This window comes from Lampetra planeri, chromosome 58, assembly GCF_965212315.1.
Source record: "Lampetra planeri chromosome 58, kcLamPlan1.2.h2, whole genome shotgun sequence".
NCBI classification, from domain to species: Eukaryota; Metazoa; Chordata; class Hyperoartia; order Petromyzontiformes; family Petromyzontidae; genus Lampetra; species Lampetra planeri.
In genome coordinates, this window is record NC_136164.1 from 1,283,637 (window position 1) to 1,301,147 (window position 17,511).

General features: G+C 49.2%; 1 protein-coding gene across 7 annotated transcripts in view; it reads left to right on the top strand.

Annotated features, from left to right (window-relative positions):
* The window catches only part of LOC144735991 (galactosylgalactosylxylosylprotein 3-beta-glucuronosyltransferase 1-like), a 70,302-nt gene that overhangs the window by 4,134 nt on the left and 48,657 nt on the right, over positions 1-17,511 (top strand). The window contains exon 1 of one of the 7 annotated variants that reach the window (XM_078618606.1): positions 6-7,501. The exons of 3 other annotated variants lie outside the window; for them this stretch is intronic. The gene's annotated coding sequence lies outside the window, so the exon portion shown is untranslated. Of the gene's footprint in view, positions 1-5; positions 7,502-9,121; positions 9,229-10,692; positions 16,449-17,511 lie in introns of those variants that run through there. 3 more of the 7 variants (XM_078618604.1, XM_078618616.1, XM_078618605.1) reach the window with 3 other exon arrangements.

Consider the following 17,511-nt stretch of genomic DNA (forward strand, 5'->3'; position numbering starts at 1 on the left):
TGAGGTGCTCCAGTCCATCCGGGATAGGGACGGACACCTCGGGGGGCTATGTGGTGCCACAGCAATGAAGCAACTCCGCCGGCACCGCCATCCCCTCGCACCCCTCCACACGAACGCACGCAGACCCCCACTAAACACACACACGCACCCACGTAGGGTCTCGTGGGGGGATCACCTGGTAACATGGGTTTTTCCCAGAGGGGCCCCTAGCAGGGATGTCCCACGATTTCTCAGTGCCAGGAGATTGGCCGACCCCCCCAGGCCAAATTGCATTGCGGCCCCCGGGAATTGGCTTAAAATTGTATGGGCGCAACGAAGCTCACCGGGCTAACCGCAATGAGACACTCACAGCACAGGGAGATAGGATCTCGAGGGCAACCACTCTGTAAGCAGTGCATAAGAGGAGGTGGGAGGAAATTTCCTGGACCCACTGCAGATGTGTATTCTGCGTGACGGCCACCCCAATCAAACCGGTTGAGTCTGGGGAGGACCTGGGCGTCGACAATGGATCGAGGCATAATGGGAAGCAATGCATCAGTTTAAAATCGAAAGGTAGGCGCCCGATTGGCCGTGCAGGATAACACCACGTGACCCTGGATCTTTGGATTCCGAGGGCATTAAAGGAGGGAACAGAAAAACGTTAAGCAGTTCTCCTCTCAGATCATCGTCCATTCGTCTCCCACAGCATCCGTGTGACATCGTGAGTGAGTCTGCGAGGTGAGAAGTAGAGTGGGGGTACATCCAGGGATTGAATAAGGATATGCTAGGCGCTGCTCGTAGAATATTTACTCCGAGCCGCACAGGATTTTCTTTAGACGTGCCATTAATAAATTTCAGTTCAGAAGATCAGTGTAGTGTGATGTCTGTGTGTGTGGGTGAACTTCTGCGTGGTGTCTGTATTTTCAGTATGACATAAGTATACCAGGTTTGCAGTCGATACCACATTGGGCAATGGGTTAAAATAGAGTTACAAGATTTGAGGATACAACAACAACAGACAGAGTGAGTTAAATAAAATCGTGTAATAATAAAATAAGTAATATTTAAAATTACTTTTTTTAAACACGCTTTAATGAAATGTACCGTACGAGTAATTGCAGAACTCCACAACTCCAGGAAGTGGCCCCGAAGCTTGCCATAGCGGTAATGAAATGTACTGTACTAGTGTAATGTGAGCAAGAACAGGGTGGTTGCTGGCCTCCGCGCCACTCACACAGCCCGGAGTATTGGGGGGCGGAGCCTGGTCGGCGGAGCGTGTGGGAGGAGCCACTGCTCACCTCGGCTCCAATGGGAGACGGGGTGAACGGGGGGCGGAGACGGGGGCAGTACTGGAAGGAGGAGTCAGGGTCACGTGATGAGGAGGATATAAGGAGAGAGCCGGAAGAGATCGAGAGGTTGGAAGAGAGTGAGAATAAGGAGGAAGCCACACTGGGCAGTGGCGTAGAAGTGGCGCCATTTTCCACCTGGTCGGATACCTACGCGCACCGTCGGCCAGCGGTGTGCGTGGGGTAACCGGGGCTAGCAGAGTGTGCGGGGCACACGTAGCTAGCGAGTGGATAGCAGAGTGTGCGGGGGCACACGGAGCAGCGGTGTGGCTGGCGGCGTGTGCGGAGGGGCACACGGAGGAAGCAGAGCGGCCACGATGTGGGCGAGGGCCACACGGAGCGTGCGCGGGGCGCACGGCAGAGGCGGCGCGGGTCCGGACGAGGACCAGCGGGGTGCGAGACAAGAACCCAAATAAAGGATGAACGGAGACCTACATCGCCTGACCGAGTCCTTTATTACACTGGTGTCAGAAGTGGTACGAGATGTCTAAACATCTCAAGAAAAAGAACATACCTGCACCATCTTCTGAAGATGAAGACGATCTTCCAGCGGTGGTGGCGCTCCCGACGATGGAAGGCGGAGGCGAAGTGGGGACGGGCGACGCACCAGGAGTGCAAGATGTCGTCGGGGCCGGGCCGTCTGCATCGACGGGCGCCGGGGAGGGCTGGCGACACGTGACGGCCCAACTTGATTCGCTGCAGGTCGTTTTGATGCAATTATGCACCCTGGTGACGACAGCGACGAGGCCGGATCGCCCAAGCGGGGAACCTTTGAGTGGGGCCGAGCCGTCCGCCATTGGGGCTTGCGCGACGCTTCCCGCCCTCTCTGACACGCGGCAGGACGCCGCCATCTTGGGCGTGGTCGGGGACGAACCGCGGGAAGCCGCCATCTTGTTGCCTCCACCGCGGGAAGCCGCCATCTTGACCCCGCCGCATGGAGACGCCATCTTGTCGCCACCAAGTGGTACACCTTCAGCGGGAGACGGCGACTCGGGGACCCGCAGCCATCGTCTGACGACGATCAAGGAGTTCTCGATCGGCGGGGATTGGAGTGCATTTGCCTGCCGTTTTGAGGCAGCGGTCCGATCCGCCAAGTGGACGGATGCGAAAGCCTTGGAGGTCCTACCGACGCTCCTGGACGACGAGTCTGTGAGGTTCTTCCGTTCCATCAAGACCGCGAGGAAGACCACGCTAAAAGGAGTGTTCGAGGAAATGGCGGAGGCTTATGAGCCCCCGGACGACGCACATCGCAGATTCGTGCAGTGGCAACAGGCACCAGAAGAATCGCCAGTGGCTTTCCGGGGCGCTGTGTTGGAGCTGGCTATGACCGCATATCTGGACACGGAGCCCGACTTGCTGGAGCCTTTACTATTGGGCAAGATGTTAGAGTTGTCCAGGGATTTGGGCATCCCCATGCCGGTGTACGGCCACGAACAGCTGACCTCCCGGATAGCGGCTAAGTGCCTGGATGCGCAATTCAACCTGCGCCGGTGGAAGCAGGTGACGGCCTGGCCGGGGAGCCCCAACATCGAAGGGGGTGCCACAGGGTGGGATCCGTCCAAAGCCATCTACATACGGGACAAGAAGAGGCCTGAGGAGCTGGCGGCAGCATCGACCCAGTGGCCTACTCGAGGGGGATCGGAGTTGCGCTCAGGGCCACCGTTGCGGGATCGCCAAGACAGAGGGGGTGACGGACGACGAGCCAACTTGTCGTGCTTCCGCTGCGGCCTTCGGGGGCACTTCACCAGGGAGTGTTGGGCTCGCTCTCGGCCGCCGCTCCAGCAGGAGGCCCCTGCCAAGGACACGACACGGCAAGATCACCCACGACAGGCAAGTCGGTATGCATCAGACACCCGACAAAGCCTGTCATCTCATGCATCACCATCGCTATGCGGTCCGGATGACATTACTAACGGGGGGGCGCTGAGAGATCCACGTCGCTCGCTGATGCAGTGGCGGAAATTGGCATGGAGGGTCGTTGCGGCTGCTACTGGGTCGTCGACTGTGCCGGGTTTGATCCAAGGGGTTGACGTGCGCATTTTGGTGGACTCGGGTGCGTCCGCGACCATTATCTCCGACGTGATATTCCATCTCCTGTCCATTCCGCCGGAGCAGGTATGACCGGTTTACGACTCTTGCATAGCGGCGAACGGGGGAAGTATGGGCATTGTGGGTCAGGTGGACGCCAGCATATCAGTTGGGGGTGTTTCGGCTTCAGGGACGGTGTTGATTTCCAGGTCCCTCGCGGTGCCCTGCTTGTTGGGGACCGATTTCCTGGCGAAAATGCCCATTCAGATAAGGGTGGATCAAAATTGTATCGAATTACCGGGGGGCCGCAAAATTTCTTTCTTGCCATCACCCTGGGGCCAGTCCGCTCCTGACCGCCAGGTGCAGGCGCTGTCCAAGGTATCGGTTGATATTCCACCTGGCTCGCAGATGCTTATTCCGCTGCGGTATCGGAAACCAGTGCCGGGAATCGAGGGTGCGGCAGGCGTGTTGATGTCGCCGTCCAATGCTATAACGGGTGGCTTGACGCTGGTCGGGGCACAGACGATTGTTCGGCCGGGTCAGCCTCCGTTTTTTCAAGTGTTGAATGGGAGCGCGGATAATGTTATTGTGCCGGCCGGAACGGTTTTGGCTCATGCTACGACTGCTTTCACGGCCCATGACGATCGGGGCCGCCGGGGCCTCATAGGGGGGGTCTCGGCCTCCACGGCACAGGATGATCGCTGGATTGCCGAGTTGTGCCGGGAAAATGCGTCCTTGCCTGGGGACCAACGGTCCGCGCTTCACGCGCTGTTGGGAAAGTATCCCGACGTCTTTAGTTTGGACGATTTCGATTTGGGACACACCTCCTTGCTCTTCCACCATATTGATACGGGGGATGCCGCTCCGATTCGGATGAACCTGCATCAGTTGAGTCCGACGGAGCGGGATCATGTACGCGGCGCGGTGGAGGATATGCTAGCCGCTGACATTATTTCCCCGTCCAACAGTCCGTGGAGCACCCCTGTGGTCCTTGTGAAGAAAAAGGATGGGAAATTGCGATTTTGTGTCGATTTTCTTAAGTTAAATAAGGTGTCGGTTGCAGATGCGTACCCCCTGCCGCATATGGATGATTCCCTCGATGCCTTGTCTGGGGCAAAACATTTTTCTACTCTAGATCTCTCGTCGGGATTCTGGCAACTTCCCCAGGACGAGTCCTCGAGGGAAAAAACGTCTTTCCGTACGCCGCAGGGCTTGTTTCAGTTTTATTGTCTTCCCATGGGCTTGAACGCCGCCCCGGCGACGTTCCAGCGGCTGATGGAGCTCGTGTTGACCGGTCTGCAGTGGGATTCGTGTTTGATATATTTAGATGATGTTATCGTCTTCAGCCGCACGTTTGAGGAACATCTGCGGAGATTGGATGCGGTGTTTGCTAGGATGCGTTCCGCCAATTTGAAATTTAAGCCCAAAAAGTGTCACCTGTTGCAGCGATCCGTGCGCTATTTGGGCCACATAGTCAGTTCGGACGGGGTGGCCACAGACCCGGAGAAGACAGCGTGCGTCCGAAACTGGCCGACTCCGGCCACAGTGGGGGACGTGTGTCGGTTCGTTGGGTTCGCTTCGTATTACCGCAGGTTTGTTCCAAACTTTGCCACGATCGCTAGCCCGTTGCACCTCCTTACGGCGAAGGGCCGGAGGTTCAGCTGGGGACCGACGGAGGAGGCGGCATTTCAGAACCTACGTGATCGTTTGGCGTCGGCGCCGACGCTGGACTATCCAGATTTTACTCGCCCTTTTATTCTGGATACTGATGCTAGTGACACCGGGATTGGGGCCGTTCTGTCCCAGTCTAAGGGCGGCGTCGAACGTGTGGTGGCTTACGGTAGCCGCGTGTTGTCTCCAGCGGAGACCTGCTACTGCGTTACTCATCGAGAACTCTTGGCCATAGTGCATTATCTTCGCCAATATCGGCCGTATCTATACAGCCATACATTTATTGTGCGCACGAACCATGCGGCTTTGCAATATTCCCTGAGGGTTGACCAACCGTCTGGCCAATTGGCACGATGGATGGAAACCCTGCAGGAATTTCACTTGAGATTCAGTATCGTAAAGGATCGCGTCACGCGAACGCGGATGCACTCTCCAGATTGCTGCAGGGGTCCCCTTGCGCCTGCGCTTCGGGCACGAATAAGTGCACGTGGGTTCCGCTGCGACCTCGGCCTGTTATGTACGCTGTGGAGGTGCCTGAGGCTCCCGCGTGTCCAGAACCGGCTGATGGGGTTTTGAATCTGCCGCGTTCGGTATGGGTTCGCGAGCAATTGCTCGATGAGTCGCTGGGGGCCTTGCGGGGTCGGGCTGCGAAGGAGAGAGGTGGACCGCTGTCCGATGGGATGCCGGGAGCTGCTCTCCAGGATGGCTTGTTGATGTGGAGGAAAGGGTTGCACGATCGCTGGCGTCTTGTTGTACCGTCGTCGTTGCGATATGAGTTGATTCGGACTCTGCACTCTGAGAAGTTGTTACATTTCAGGGTGCAGAAAACCTTGTTGACGTTACAGTGGGATTATTTTTGGCACGGCATGACGACTGATGTCGTCGGGCACATTCGGGCATGCTCCGACTGTGCCCAGCGGAAACCGCCTAAACACCCATATGTTCCACCAGTGCAGTCCATACAGGTGTCACGGATTAACGAGTTGGTGGCGTTGGATATTTTGGGACCCTTTCCGCCGTCCGCTCAGGGGAATACATTTTTGTTGGTTGGGGTGGAATATCTTTCCCGCTGGCCGATGGCCTGGCTCTTAGCCGATCAGTCAGCGGCGTCTATCATGGAGGCGTTCCTGTTCGGATACGTAATGGACAAAGGGGCACCGGAAAGGTTGCTCACGGACCAAGGGCGAAATTTTTCTTCCAAACTGTTGGGCGAGGTATGCGCTGCACTGGGGACCAAGAAGGTTCGGACGTCTCCCTACCATCCGCAAACGGATGGGATGGTTGAACGGCTCAATCGGACCCTGTCGACCATGCTCTGTCATACGGTTAGCGAAAAGCAGGCTGATTGGGATTTGCATATCCCTGGGGTGCTCTCCGCATACTGGATGACGCCACATGCGTCGACGGGGTACTCACCTTTCTTTTTGATGTACGGCCGCGAAAATGTGCTGCCAGTGGACGTGCAACTGAGCACGGGGGCGAAGGGTCCTGTCAAGCCTCTCCCTGATTATATTAGGGACACCGTTCGTTGCGTGGCAGAGGCGCGGGAGGGGGCCCGATTGGCTACGACCAAGACCCAGGCCCGGAACGAACGTTGTGCACGGCGCTCGCATTGTGAGTCCCCCTGGTGGGTGGGGGACATGGCCTGGCTGCACTACCTGCAGGTACCGGTGGGGACCTCCCCTAAGTTGCACAAACCGTGGCAGGGGCCGGTTGTGCTTATTGAGGTTCCTAGTCCGCAGTCCGCGCGTGTTCGGTTCGGATCGCGGCGCTGGTACGTTCATATGTCTCTATTGAAACCGTACGTTGCCCCGCGGATGGATGCGTCATCTCCTAATGTTGCCTTGCCGGTGTCTGTCGCGACCGACGTGCCACTGACTTTGCCTGTTCAACCTGCAAGCGCGCCTGTCGTGCCTCCTGTAGACGGACTGGCTGTGATTCTGCCGGACACGGTGATTCCTGCTCCGGGTGGGCCTACCACAGCGACTGGGACACTTGGCCCCGCTGCCCCTCCAACCCCGCCGCGGGCACAGTTGCAGGAGGCTCCGACGACGGGCCTCTCTGGGGAACGGGATGCTGGGATTGACAGGCCTCCAACAGCGGCTGGTGGTTCCGGTCCCACCGCTCCTAAAACCCTGTCAAGATCACGGTCCGTGCGGGGGCCGCCCCCCGTGCGGGACGGGCCGGCGACCCACACTCGTTCTAAGTCCCTTCCCTTTTGTTAATTGTTGTTGTTTTAATCTCCGTTTGTCTTGTGATTCCTGATTGTCCTGTTGTTGCTCGCATTGTTGTTGTTCTATTGCAGCCGGGGACGGCTGGCTTTTTCATCAGGGGGGGGGGCCATGTAATGCGAGCAAGAACAGGGTGGTTGCTGGCCTCCGCGCCACTCACACGGCCCGGAGTATTGGGGGGCGGAACCTGGTCGGCGGAGCGTGTGGGAGGAGCCACTGCTCATCTCGGCTCCAATGGGAGACGAGGTGAACGGGGGGCGGAGACGGGGGCAGTACAGGAAGGAGGAGTCAGGGTCACGTGAGCCGGAAGAGATCGAGAGGTTGGAAGAGAGTGAGAATAGGGAGGAAGCCACGCTGGGCAGTGGCGGAGAAGTGGCACCATTTGCCACGTGGTCGGAGACCTACGCGCACCGTCGGCCAGCAGTGTGCATGGGGTAGCCGGGGCTAGCAGAGTGTGCGGGGGCACACGGAGCAGCGGTGTGGCTGGCGGCGTGTGCGGAGGGGCACACGGAGGAAGCAGAGCGGCCACGGTGTGGGCGAGGGCCACAAGGAGCGTGCGCGGGGCGCACGGCAGAGGCGGCGCGGGTCCGGACGAGGACCAGCGGGGTGTGAGACAGGAACCCAAATAAAGGACGAACGGAGACCTACATCGCCTGACCGAGTCCTTTATTACACTAGTTATGTCAGAACTCCACGACTCCAGGAAGTGGCCCCGAAGCTTGCCATAATGTAAGGGGACATGGTGATTTACAACCAACGACAGTTGAGCGTGTACAATTAGACCCAAGCCGAAACATAACATATAAAAAAAAAGGTTTTACATTTTTTGTATGATAGAATATAGTATTGTCATCAGTATGACATAAGTATACCAAGTTTGCAGTCGATACCACATTGGGAAGTGAGTTAAAATTGAGTTACAAGATTTGAGAATACAACAACAGACAGACTGAGTTAAATAAAAGCGTGTAATGATAAAATAAGTAATATTTAAAATACTTTTTTTTAAACACGCTTTAATGAAATGTACCGTACGAGTAATGGCTGAACTCCATGACTCCAGGAAGTGGCCCCGAAGCTTGCCATAGTGTAAGGGACTGTGGTGATTTACAGCCAAGGTGAGTTAAGCGTGGACAATTATACCCAAGCCGAAACATAAGATATAAAAAAGATTGCTTAAAAATATAGATTTAGTTTTTTTAATGATAGAATATAGTATTGTCATCAGTATGACATACGTATACCAAGTTTGCAGTCGATACGACATTGGGAAGTGGGTTAAAATTGAGTTACAAGATTTGAGGATACGACAACAGACAGAAGAGGATACAACAGACAGAGTTGAGGATACAACAGACTGAGTGAGTTAAATAAAAAAGCGTATAAAATAGCCTTAACGGCGAGACCTGCACCCAGCGTCCTGCCGCAGTTCATCTCCTTTGTTTGTGTAGCATCAGCATCTGTTTGCACAGCGGAATAAGGCTGATTTACCGGAGGGGAGGTGTGCATATTCATACGGATATTTTTTATCGCTCGCCTTTGTGTGTGTGCAACTAGCGCCTGCACGTGTTCGCGCGTGCACGCTGCCACCTCCACATGAGTGATGGTGTACGTGGGAGTGTGTGGGATAACTCCGGGCGGTGGTGAGCCAGCCAGCGAGCCATGTCCCTCAGAGAGGGCACTGGTGCGGGGGGGGGGGGGCGATCGGCGGGAGCCCGGCGAGAGGCGGCCGACGAGGAGGAGGGGGGAGTGGAGGGGTTGGACGCCGCGCCCCGCCCGCTCACGAGAGCAGGGAGGTGGGCGTCAGCCCCCACAGTTACTGCTCGCTAACAGCACTTGCCCCAACAGTCTGTTAAGGCTACACGGGGGATATTTGTTCCTGTTTAAAAGGGACATTAGGGTGAGGAGAGACGTGGCACTTCCCCTGAGACTGCAGGGCACGCGGAGTCGGCTGAAGTGACGTGCGTTTGAGTGTAAGTGTAACGCACACATTCACTAGTCTGTGTTTTATATCGTGGATGAATCAACCTTTACATACATATAAATCAACACTTTTGTCAATAGCGCTGTGACCTTAAAATAAACAAATATACTCAAAAGGTCACGTTTTCGGGAAATAGCCCCTTTATATCACGAATACAGAGGTCAGAGACACAGTGTATACTAATAATAATAGAGGTCGGAGGCTAACACCAAGTATGCTTGATGATGAATCAAATGTAATATATTTCCTGTTGGTCAGTGTCTGTGTTTTGATGAATATTCGCTTTGTTTGTAATTTTGGCACGACTGCGTCAGCATCGGCAGATGGGATTTATGTATGTATTTATTAATTTTATCACACGGAGCCTTTTCGCAATAGAATCGCTTAGAAGTACTGCGACAGACAAAACAATGTCAACACGGAAAAAGACAACCTGGCAGTGAGTGTACAACACAATCTTAACTCTGACAAGTGAACAGAAGATGATTATATTAGAAGTTTTTTTTCGGTCCGATCACGTAAATATAAATGTGTCGTTAAACCCACCACTACCCAACAAAGTCAATTAGTAAGGTTTGTCACGTAAACCGAACATGCCAATTCGTTACGAATACAGCACACCGATGTGTTGGAGAGCAAATCTACAACTTTTACAAGCCGAGTACGACGTTTCTCTAGTAATTACAACCAGCACCATCAGGCGGACAACCAGATTTTTGGATAAATCCTCCTGTTTCGTTCCTTAAATGGATGGATAGATGTGATGAAGTCACTTGTGAGCCCTTCACGTGAGAAGGGGCAGGGGGGCTTAATGGATGTATCTACATTACAATGGGTATATATTTCGTGGTAAATAGAAGATGATTAATTATCAATATGAATATTAATGATTCGTTTGCTATGAATACAGCAATTATAAAATAGGAAAGAGCAATATTCTGAGAGGACTCTACAATAAGACAATGCGTACATTAGTACATCACAGACAATCAGTGGTAGGGTGTGAAAAAAACCTGATGTATTCAAAAGAATATATGGATATATTGGCGGTACACAAGTGCAGCACAATACACCGGTTCTCATAAAACAGTTTGAAAAAAAAAATGAATCAGCATATCTGAATCAATGAATCAGCACATTTATGAATGAATCAGCACATTTATCAGTCTTTAATTAACCATGTCGACAAGTTTGACGCGATTTTAAGGTTCATTCATGCAACGTTCGTCTTCCGAATGATGCGTTGAACTGGTTTTGACGCACCACCACCCCGCGAGATGTTTTATATACCACGCACCACCGATGTACCGCCAATAAGGTCATATTATATTTTAAGTTTTCGTGACTGCAGGGATCCATACATTGGGTTATTTCGGTAAAGTCACGTAGGTATCAACGGTCAACACACAATTGATGCATGGCCTGGTTGATTACATTATTTCAAAGATTGCTAAATTAGAAGTTAAGTGGAACATTTGAAAGAGAGACATGCTAATTTCTCTACCCCCCTCTCCCCCCCCCCCCTATTTAAGGACCCGACACAGAGGTGTTGTTTTTATGTGTACCTATGTGTTTCTCTCTCTCTCTCTGTGTCTCTGTGTTATCTCTCTCTGCTTACGTGTCTGTCTATGTGTCTCCAGTTCTGTGTTTAATCTCTTTCTTAAATTTAGCAATCTTTGGAAGAACGTAATCAACCAGGTAGGGTGCTGACTGCTATGTTAGCCGACTATCTGTGTTGTATTGCATTATAATTCTAAGTTTACTAGGTTTTGTTTTCTCTTTCATTTGTACCTGATGATGATTGCTTGTGTTGCAATCGAAACGTCGTATGCTATTATTTAATTAATTACTTTATCTTTCTACGTGACTTTACCGAAAGAACCAAAGAGTAATTCCTGCAGTCACGAAAACGCCAAATCAAGTTTGTAGGAGAATGTACTTTACACCATGGGGCCTGATAAAAATTTACATTTTGCAATGTTTGCTGATTAACCCTGTTTACACTGGATATGAGTACGTGTGCAAAATTTGTTATTCATTGGACAACAGGAGTAGACTAAATTTTTAATGCAAGATTTGACCACGACAAACATAGGAGTCAAGTTAAGTAAAACCGTTGAATAAAGACAAAAAGTACAAATAAAAAACAAGGTCATGAGGTGAGGTTGGAAACCCCAAGAGGGCTATATGATATCCACACTAAAAAGAACAATATATATAAAAAACAGATTGTTCAATCAATTAAACAAAGCATACTAATTACATTTAAACATGTTAAACTCAGCGTAAAAAAATACCATGTTTGTTTTTTGTGTGCGCATGTGTGCGAGTGTGTGTGAGTTAGGCTTCAATTATTATCCAAGCCATCTAGCACAGCACAACACATCGCTCTGCTGGACGTATACGTGTAGACGGGCGTATACTGAGGGAGCTGTGGCGCAGCGGCTAGCACAGAATCCTACATAGCCATCTATATGAGTTCGATTCCAGGTCAGAGTTGCTAATACCATTGGCAAGTGGCATCAGAACTGCGTCGAGTCAATCTCTCCATATGAACTCAGCACTGACCAGAATTTAAACTAATAAGCAGCATAGTTTAGCCACTGTAACCAAGGTGGTGCCGTATATTCACATAAATCCCCACGGCCAAACGCGTTTTGGTGTTGTCGTCCATCAATGTTCTGCGTAAGCGCTCTGGGTTAAAGGGAAGTGTGTATATATATATAACTAACTGTGAACGAGCAGGCTCGAAATCCCCTTTGGTCTGTATCAAAATGTATATATCCAGGGGAGCTTTCCTCTGTGGGTCTAGTGCAGGGGTGGGCAAACTTTTTGACTCGCGGGCCACAATGGGTTTTCAAATTTGACAGAGGGGCCGGGCCAGGAACAGATGGATGGAGTGTTTGTGTGAACTAATATAAATGACATGTAAAAATCATGACATGAAAGGATTTGGCCTTGAACAGGTAGCAAAGCATTTATTTGCAAAGCAATTTAACAAATTGCACGAACATGAACAATAGAAAAACATGTCGTAACGTGACTGATCAAACATCATGAAAACATTTGAGGCCTGCGCCCAAACTAATTACCTCATTTGAACTTCTTTATTATCTACATTAACAGGTTAGAGCAGCCACGCAGGCTGTGTGATGGAGATTTGGCTCCAACCTCGCTGCAGCAACACATAATCACTTTCAGTGGGAACTGTGTTGTTGATCTCCCATTTTTGCCAGTGCATCCAAGTCTGGAGTTATTTTGGTTGTGGCAATTCTCAGGATAGATCTGAGGTGTTGATCCGTTAACTTTGATATGTGACGGGCTTTGTTGGCGTTCATGACGCTGAATGTCTGCTCACACACATAAGTCGAGCCAAACAAAGTCAGTATCTTCTGTGCAGTCCTCCGGAGGTTTGGAAACGTGGCTCTGTTAAGTGAAGCATAAAAGTCATTCAGTTTAACAGAGTTGAACGTCTCCTTTAGGACGGAGTCAGACTGAAGATCTATCAGTTCCAACTGCAGCTCCTGTGGTGCTGTTTCAGGGTCTTGTGACAGGGGACAGGACACCAGCTGAAGTGACTGATCAATGTTTTCGAAATCAGAGAACCTACGGCAGAATTCACCGTGCAGATCCTCAAGTGATTTGCTGTATTTATTTGCGTTTCGCGGTGCCTCTTCATGCATGGCAAGTGTGGGGAAATGAGCGAAAGATTTGTTCGCAATTTGTCCGGAGAACAAAGTGAGCTTGGATTTGAAGGCTTTCACATGTTTGTACATGTCGTGAACAAACTGATCTTTCCCCTGCAGTTTCACATTCAGCTCATTCCTGTGTAAAAATATGTCCACAGCAAACGCAAAGTCACTAAGCCAGTTCTTGTCGCTTAGCTCAGGGAATTCGTCAGATTTCCCCATCAACTCCAAAAATGCGATGATATCTTCTTTCAGCTCCCACACTCGTTGTAACACTTTCCCCAAACTTAACCAGCGGACACGAGAGTGGTACAGCAAGTCCTGATAATCCGCATCAGTTTCCTCCAGGAACGTAATAAACTGACGGTGCTGAAGTCCCCTTGCTCGTATAAAGTTCACAAGTTTTACGACTGGATTCACGACATGATTAAGCTGCAATACAGACTTACACAGGGATTCCTGATGGATGATGCAGTGAAGGAAAATAAAATCCTGGACAGGGTTTTCCTCTTTCACTTTATCCTGGATTCTTTTCAGCAGCCCAACATTTTTTCCAGTTAAATTTGGCGATCCGTCCGTTGTGACATTGACAAGTTTACTCCAAGGTAGCGTCATTCTTTCGATGACAGCAGATACCTGGTTATACAAGTCCTCTCCCCGCGTTGTTCCTTTCAGTGACTCCATGGTCAAAAACTCCTCTGTTATCGCAAAACTGTCGTCGATTCCTCGGATAAAAATGAGGAGCTGAGCTGTGTCTTTTACGTCCGTACTTTCACCCAGTGCTAGTAAATATAATTAAAAGGAATCAGACTTTTTGTTTAATTGACTGACTATATTTTTATCAATCAGTTCCACACGGCGAGTCACAGTCCTGCGTGATAAACTGACTTTTTCAAATTTGCTTTTGATCTCCGGACACAAGATGTCTGCTGTCTTTACCATGCATTCTTTTACAAATTTGCCTTCAGAGAAAGTGGTAATGAGTGGTAATGTTGGTGAGAAGAAGTTTTTAAAGAAAATTTAAATCGAAGTGAAGAAGGAAATTATTGAAAAGTTTGTATAATTAATGATTTTTCAAAATTTAATTATGTTTTCTGTGCTTAAAACTCTTTAAAAAACTGTGGGGTCTAGAACGGACTCGTGAAATTCGGAGATAACTCGGAGTTAAGTTTTGTTTGTTTTGTTGAATTACACAAAGCGTAACAGTTATGTTATATAAAATTCCTAGTAAGATATTAATTTTGTGATGTAGTCATAGCCCTCCCCCCTCATTCAAGCCGTAATTTAGAGAGCGAAAGCGCCGAGTACTTAAATCGCTAACATAAGAACCCGTTAATCTCTTCTCGCATCATTCATACGATGATGCGGTGAAGTAAATGTTCATACGATATTACAGTGAATGCTTCCAAAAACAATACTGTACACAAATATTACTGTTAACTTACTTTCAATAGAAACATGAATTGCTCATACGAATATTCTCTCTCTCTCCCGGTCAAAGTGCGCCATCTAATGAGGAAATGGGGGCATTACAGGAGGAAGGTAAAATTTAATTTAATAATAATATTTGGACAAGTTCGGCGGTCCGGATTAAAAAGCCCAACGTCTGGTCTAGTGGGTCCATTCCACCCGATCGGTGTCAATATCGTGGCCCAGGGCCTCCGACGTCCCATCGGAGGTTATTTTGCAGGGTTACCACTTGGAAGACTTGGAAGAAGTCGCCACACAAATTTTCCAAGGCACTCGCGGCTGGAATGCCGCGCGTGATGCATCCTCTTTCGGGAGGGTGGGTTGTGTAATCCGTCAGCATGTTTCAAGGAAAAATAGGTTGTTCAGTCCTAGTTAACACTTGCATTTCTATTTTTGATTGAAAACTTTTGTGACTGCAGGAATTCATATTATATGGTTATTTCTGTAAAGTCACGTAGATAGAAAAAATAGCAATGAAATAATAAAAATAAAGTGAATAAAAATATCACGACATTTCGATCACAACACAAGCGGTCGTCATCAGGAACAGGGAGGTTAGAGATGGGCGGGGCAGCTAATATTAATTTAGGAGAAAGCTCCGACACCTACAGTAGGTCTACACCAATCAAATAGCTGTTTATAAAGGTTTAGAGATGGGTAGAGCAGCTAATGTTAATGTAGGAGAAAGATCCAACACAGGCAGTAGGTCTACACCAATCAAAGCATTGCACCTCGCTTCACGCACCCATACTGCTAACAGTGGAAGTAGACAAGAAAACACAAATCAAGTCATGACCCAAATTGGTTGATGACATATTTCCAATGATTGCTGAGTTTATAACCTTCCTCTCGGTTGAAATTGTCTTTGTGTCTGTATATATGGATGGCTTCATGAATGAATCTTTGTTGATAGCCAGTAGGCTTGCAAAGAACCATCGTCTTAGAGAAATCAATTTCGTGTGAGCCAGCTGTATTAACATAATGATCAGCCACGGCAGAAGTATTGATCCTACCATGTTTCAAATCTGTCTTATGTTCACGGACACGGTCCGAGACATGTTGCTTAGTTGTATTTCTAGTCTATAAGACCCTCCACTGTTCTCCCACCCATTCATCCATCAATCCTCACGGCCAGCAGCTTCTCAATCTCTAGGAGAGTTTTCTCAAGCGTTCATCTCATAATAATTGGGTAGGTGTTATGCATTGGTTTATTGTTAATATCACGTTTCAGGGAATCTGCTCTACCTAGAAAATAAAGTGTAACATGTATATCTTCCCTACCTCTCTCCACAATGTTATTATGTTAGCAGAGACAGTGTATTAGAGGTCCTGTGACTTTTCCACCACTTTCAAGTGTTCTTTGGTAATTAGCAGTGAGGCATATGGCGAGTTGATGGCATACGTGAGGTATAAGTGACAGGAATGATATTTCTTGCCATATCCATGTGCACATTCTTTGGAATCATGTTTGTAACTTTTCTTGTTAGTGTTCAAAATATCATACTTTTTAAATGAACATATTGCAGTGCCAATATTTACTGCGTGCGGACAAAATGCCCCTTTCTCGGAAATTTTTGTGTATTTATGATAGTGAAAGAAATTCCCATCTACATTTTGCTATGAAAGTTGCATAGGTGATCATTTTAGTGGAGAGGAGTGAAATACGCGGTGCGCACAGTTAACCGAGGGCAACTGAGGACAAATAGGCGTGCATGTGCAACATGAGGTTTTTATGGACAAACCGCCAGTTGTTAAGGGGCGAAGCAGGTGCAAACGGGGTCGACCGATTGTGCACGTTGAGACCGGACGTGTTGCCAAGGAGATGGGAGATAAGGGTTGAGTGATGGGCCAACAGGTGCCGGCCTGGCGAGAGCTTAATGAGATGTACGAGTGGTCTTGGATAATTAGCAGAGGGATATAAGGGTGTGTGCGTGAGTGGAGAGGTAGTTGTTGCCGTCAACGGGACCTCAACCCTCACGCCGTCGCCGGGCGGGTGTTGGCTGATCCCCATGCCCAGGACAGATGAGCGAGCGGGCCTGAGCGAGCATAGGTGAGGGCAGCAGTGGAGATGTAGAGTTCCTGTGTACGAAGACGCTGTGTGTGGAGAAGCTGTGTGTGAGGACTCTGTGTGCGGAGTAGCTGAGAGCAGAGCTGCTGAGTGCAGGATAAGTGAGGTGAAAGGTAGATAAGAGTGGGGAGAAGTGCTTACAACTCGTGCAAAAATAGGTGAATACAATTTTAGCAGGTGACTTGTTACAATGTGTCGGTGTGAGTAATTTTTAAGACACTACATTAGTATACAAAAGGAATGCATTTATATTTCGTTTATCATATGTATCCCTTTAAATGTTTGAACGTAGTGCTGGCTAACACCAAGCGAACACGTAATATAAAGACAAATTAATGCAGTTAACAGCAGTTAGAAAATGTATGCCAATATATTAATAAAAATACCCCGTTAAGTCCTTTAAACTCCATAATAGAGGTTTTTGGGTTAGATCGCGTAAATATAAATGAGTTGTTAAACCTGCCACCACCCGACACAGACAATTAGTAAGGTTTGTCATGTAAACAAAACTTGCCAATTAGTTACTAGTATAGCACACCGGTGTGTTGGAGTACGGCGTTTCGCCAGTAATTAGAGTTGTGTCCGTGAAACTGCTGGTAAATGATAACCTTAACAACCACGAGCAACTACAACGCTGCAATATATTTTTGTTAGAAACCCTCGAGAGTGTGGGAGGTAGAAGGGGGCAAAATGAGAAATCCACTGAGCAGTGACGCCGGTGTCGTGATCGTAGAACGTGATGTGCCGCTTCGGAAAAAAAGTGGAAAAATAATTGATATTGTTCTGGAGACGAAAATGCAATCAGGAAGGCTTACCAGTGTGTGTGGCCAGACAAAGCAAATTGCAGTCTACCGTGTGTGATTTCACCGTTATCACTCTGTTTCAGTTGCTGTAAAACAATAATGTTTAAGACACTTCAGGGAGACGACGAGAGTTCAGAGTCCTCAGCTGACACTGCTGGAATTGTGGGTTAGAATTAAAGCAGCTGCCTGTGGTTAACGTTGGTTTTCAAACGTAGAGTGCTGATGGTTTTTGTCCGTTTACC